This window comes from Saccostrea cucullata, unplaced genomic scaffold (assembly GCF_032062105.1).
Source record: "Saccostrea cucullata isolate Sc308-1 unplaced genomic scaffold, CSIRO_AGI_Scuc_v1 ctg6693, whole genome shotgun sequence".
Taxonomy (NCBI): domain Eukaryota; kingdom Metazoa; phylum Mollusca; class Bivalvia; order Ostreida; family Ostreidae; genus Saccostrea; species Saccostrea cuccullata.
In genome coordinates this window covers 1-5,612 of record NW_026928098.1, presented here as the reverse complement: position 1 = coordinate 5,612, position 5,612 = coordinate 1, and the positions used below count along the sequence as shown (strand labels likewise).

Here is a 5,612-nt window from a genome sequence, read left to right as displayed (position 1 = left end):
TACATGTTTCACAGCTCTGTTGGGTGTTGAATACCCCCTCACTCACTCCACATTTCAAATTCAAGCCCTCAGAAAACACCCTAATGACTCTATTGTTTATGATTTTGATGTTACTGTTTCAGACTGTTGGATTCTTTATTACTTTTTTTAAATTCATCATGTCTAGAGTATATGAAACAGCTTTTACAGCAGAAGAATAGCAATTTCTTTTATCAAAGCTTTACAGATATAATGTTTTAAATGATTGTTATATTTGGTATGGCATGACCGATTCGGACGGTTATGCCATTATAATGCCACAGTTCAGAAATAAGCGACAAATTTTTATTGTGCACAGACTAGTTTATTTCTTGGAAAATAACTGTAAATTCTCCAATGAGCATTATCATGTTTCTCACATGTGTCACGAGAAAAAGTGTATCAATATAAAACATTTATCCCTTGAGCCAGGACACATTAACATGACACGTAATCATTGCAAGCATGCCAAGTCATGTTTTGGACATGATGGCTTTAAAAATTGTATTTTTAATTAGGTAAGAAGAACACTGGTAATAATTTCAATTTATCAGTTTATTGTTTATTGACATTTTTTCCATAATTGTGAATTTCATTCAGTTCAGAATATGCATTTGAGTACAGAGACTCTTGTCTAATTTTTCGATTACCGTACTTTTTCTACATTTTGCCAGATATCGTTGTATTTTGTACTTCACAGTTTTTTTTTCTCTGTGAATGATATAAGGACAGTATATCTTTTCTAGTCATAAACCGAAAGAAAGGGGCACAATTCGAAAAATTTAATCCAAGGCATTTTGCTAAAAGCACAGATAATCTGCCTGTTCCAAATGTTGCTGAGTGGCAGGCTGAATGACAAAGTCCATTAAAATTTCTTTTATACAGCACAGATTTTCGAGCATACATAAAAAATCTGTGATGTAGGCTCTCCCATTGATTTGTAGTATACAGAAGTGATATTTTATTTAAAACTTCCAGTGATAACGATTTGCTTAATACAGATTCTATTTTTTGACGGTCTTCAGCCGCAAGTTCCAAGTACTGTCCGTATGGCAGAAACTGTGTATTAAATGAATCTGTATTAGCTCGGCATACAAAAGATCTTTCCCCACATCTACTGTGGGACCTGCTGAAATAGTCGATTATGTTTTTTACTGCCAGTAGTGCTTTGGGCGCAAAAGTGTCAGAAGTGTGAGTTTTTTGAATACGCACAAGCTCTAATCTCACCCAAGAACGTACACATGTCGCAAGTTTTTGCTTTTTGAAAAATGTCTTTTTTCTGGAGAGTATGTAATCGATGAACAAAACACTGAAAGTATTTAATATTTTTACTTTTTTGGCCAAAATGACTTTGCTAAAGTTATAACTAAGTTATAACTAAAGTATAACTTAGTTATACCTAGCCTGTGAGGTACAAAAAAGTTATAACTAAAATGTAACTTTTTTGGACTTTGTCATTTTCATGTATAACTAAAATGTAACTTTTTGGACTTAGCCATTTTCACGTGTAACTAAAACATAACTTTTCTGGACTTTGTCATTTTCATGTATAACTAAAATGTAACTTTTTGGACTTAGCCATTTTCATGTATAACTAAAACATAACTTTTCTGGACTTTGTCATTTTCATGTATAACTAAAACATAACTTTTCTGAACTTAGCCATTTTCAAGCATTACCAGTATAAATTTACAAGTTTTGGGGGTTATTTAATGGATACTACTTGACACCAACTTTTTTTTTTTTCAAAAATAACATATAAACTAAGTGTTAATTTGAATGAATTTTGATCGTGTTCAAAATGTTTTTTTTTTTTTTTCAAACACTGCAGCAGAAAACTTTGTCAATTCCTGAACAATAATATTGTTTACTACCAGTGATCGACTTCTCATTCATAATACCGGTAAATATGCTGTCCACAGCCATGTCAAGTTCAACAGAAGGGATGTGAAATAAAATCTTGTGAATTACATCTATAAATGAGAAACTCTCTCTCTCTCTCTCTCTCTCTCTCTCTCTCTCTCTCTCTCTGTGGTGTTTGAGGGTGTGTACACAGTACATGTCATGTGTGTGTAATAAATATTATTGTCTATTTAAATTGATATTTGTCATGTAAGTTTCAACTAAAGTTGAGAATAATTAATTTCTCTCTCTCTCCTTCTCTCTCTCTCTCTCTTCTCTCTCTTAGAAAATACGTATTTATTGAGACCCTGATGAGACATAATATTTGTCTTGTAAATTATAATAATGCACTTACATCTGAAGTTGGGAATGAATATATTTCATAATTCTGGGGAAATATAAATGTACTGCAAGAGATATAAACAGTATGAAATGTAATCTCATGAAGTCTTCGTGTGCAAAACTGTGTAAATTTCCCTATTGTTTTCTGTGAGACAGGTGTTTGTACTAGGTGACCTTTGTGGCCAACACATCGTAAATATTTCAGCTTGGGTATTACACAATCTCTGAATGATACAATTCTACACAGGTTGTTTGAAATCTGAAGAAAATCAGTCGTAATATGGGTGGCTAAAAAGATAAACAACAGCATAGAGTATGTGCATGTTCATGTTGAACAGATATTACGATGTTGTGAATAAAGACTGCCAGTTATATTAAGATTTAAGCAGATGACTAGTACATGTAGATTTTATTGTTTGCATAATTAAATAACCCAGTTATAATAGTTATTTTCACAAATAAACAAATATTAAATTCAAAATGGCGGCAAATATGGCGGCCGCCGGCCTCCGATGTCCGTTTTGTTGATACTAAGATAAATTCAAAATTTTAACACCAACTGGTATTTATATTTTTAATTTAAGGTTGAAATTACACAATTAGGTTTATTTGCATTTAAAATAAATTAATAATGAATTATTTATTTATTTTTTTCGATCACGTGACGTTTTTGAGTTCTATGATTGGTCAATAACAGAGCGCGGATTTTTCCATGGACGATTTGAATGTTTGGATGTTGAAAGTGTTGATAGAAAAAAAGGAGATAAAACCAGTTGGTAAGGCGATATTTATGCTAACATTTTATTGATTTTGGTAAAGTATACTTAGTACCTCTGGAATAACATTCCAAAAAGAAGAAATATTGGGAATGAACACAATTCTAGGCGTGTGAATCTTAGATTTCTTGTTTGTTTTGATTGGTATGTCGAATGACAAAGACTGAAGTAAACAAATTGAAAGTATTTGAAACGCATAATATTTTTCAGCATTTAGTATATTAATCAAATATGTTGTTCTTTGTCATATTTATTCCCACAATTGTTTATAGATTCCCTGAACTGTTAAAATATTGTGAAGCCTTATACGCATCAGCATGATCATAACATGATCTAGCTGCAATGTTAATTAATGCAATGAAATGAGTAATTTAACATTAATTTTCTTTTTTTTTTTTATAAAGCAGAATATTGGTACATGATGTTTCCATGAGCTGAATCTGTCCTGACCTGGAGTACATGAAATTCTTCACAATATTACTTGTTTAAGGTAAAGTAAATTTTTTTTTTCATTTCAAAATTCAATAAATCTTTCAATCTAAAACTGATTCCTGTAAGTATAGATCTTAAATTAGTCTTGTATTTTCCATGTTTTGGATGAATTAATGAATTTGAATTAATTGATATGGAAGAGTGTTTTCAATTTGATATGCAAATGAGTGCTGGAAAAATACTATCTAAATATCTATAATCTAAATTTTGAACCTTTACAATTTTTTGCAGAATTGAAGAAAAGGTTAAAATTGCAAGCATATTTCAACGAAAACTTAGCCGACTACCAGTCACACTGCCCACCAGCCAAGACGTCTGACCAGCTAAAATGAGGGACGCAGACCACCAGCCAAGTCCCTCGGCCAGCTCGGCTGACCCAGTGCGGCCTGTCAAGGGATGACCAAGTCCATCAACTAGCTCGGCTGACTACCAGTGCAGCCTGTCAAGTCCTTCAACTAACTTGGCCTATTACCAGTGCGGCCTGTCATTGAACAACTCCATCAACTAGATTGGCTTACTAGAGCGGCTTTTCAAGGGATGGTCAAGTCCGTCAACTAACTTAACCTACTACCAGTGCCGCATGTCAAGAGATGGCCAAGTTCGTCTCTCGGCTTACTACCAGTACGGCCTGTCAATATAGGGACGGTTAAGACCATTGACTAACTTGGCCTTCTACCAGTGCGGCTTGTCAAGGGACGGTTAAGTCCGTCAACTAACTTGACCAACTACAGATACAGATGGTCAAGTCCGCGACCTGTCAAGGGATGGCCAAGTCCGTCAACTATCTTGACCAACTACCAGTGCGGCCTGTCAAACGATGGCCAAGTCCTTCAATTCACTTGGCCTACTACCAGTGTGGCCTGTCAAACGATGGCTAAGTCTGTCAGCTAACTTGGTCTACTACCAGTGCGGCCTGTCAAACGATGGCTAAGTCTGTCAGCCAACTTTCAGCCAGTGCAGCTATCTTCAAATAATAAAGATAAACAACTGTACACCTGCAAGGATACCTGTGCAAGGAGGGTGGTATGCAGCTAGAAACTGTGAAATCACTGTTTATAGAACTTTCTTTTTTTTGAAATACAGCTAGATCAAAAATAAATAGGGTGTTAATATTTAAAAATTAGTGATGTCTGTTTATACAATTAGCAAGAGTAGAATGCAGTTTGCTAGGTAATTTTACAAAGACCCTAATTGCTATATGCTAAAAATGTATTCTTTAAAACAACCAGAGAAATTTCAATCTGTTGTAGATGACATGATGTAAAATAAGGTACACTTGAATTTTTAAAACAATTGCATGTGCATTCATTTAGTTGTATTTGACAATAAACCAAGCTATCTTTATCGTGTTTGTTAGGTAAAATTGTTATTGCCTTTAATATGTTTTAAATAATCTTTTTTGTATAAATTTCAAAAATCTTTTTTTTTTTTTTTAATTTTAATGAGTAGCTTTTTAAAAGCTTATAACTGAGTAAATCCACAACAGGTTAACATACAGTGTATAATTTCACTGGAACTTTTACGAAAGTTTTTATTAATAGGTATAACTTTTTATAGTTATAACTTTTTGCAGTTATAACTTTTTTTAGTTTAACTTTTTTTAGTTATAACTTTTCTATAACTTTTTCATAACTTTCTTGGGGTATAACTTTTTTGTAACTTTTTCATAACTTTATAATAGGTATAACTTTTTTTAGTTATAACTTTTCCTGGGTATAACTTTTTCCGGGTATAACTTTTTTGTAACTTTTTCATAACTTTTTTTGGGTATAACTTTTTTGTAACTTTTCCACTGTTTATTTGGGTATAACTAAAGTATAACTTTGTAACTATTTTATAACTTTTTGTGTAACTTTTAATAAGTATAACTTTTTGTAGTTATAACTTTTTTATAACTTTTATGTACTTGCTGTATTTATGTTCAATAAAAGGTGAAAAGTTATGAAAAAGTTATAACTTTTTTGTAACTAAGTTATAACTAAATTATACCTCACTTAAAACATGCCATTCCAAACTCCGATAACTTAGTTATAACTTTTTTGTAACTTTTTTTAGTTACAAAAGTTATAACTAAGTTATAAC

At 32.3% G+C, this 5,612-nt stretch overlaps 1 long non-coding RNA gene across 1 annotated transcript; it reads left to right on the top strand.

Annotated features, from left to right (window-relative positions):
• The first annotated feature begins 1,380 nt into the window (after positions 1-1,380).
• Positions 1,381-4,020, top strand: LOC134276404 (uncharacterized). The gene is made up of 3 exons (XR_009994029.1): positions 1,381-3,038; positions 3,443-3,528; positions 3,762-4,020. It is a non-coding gene; the product is annotated as an uncharacterized LOC134276404 (long non-coding RNA).
• The last annotated feature ends 1,592 nt before the right edge of the window (positions 4,021-5,612 follow it).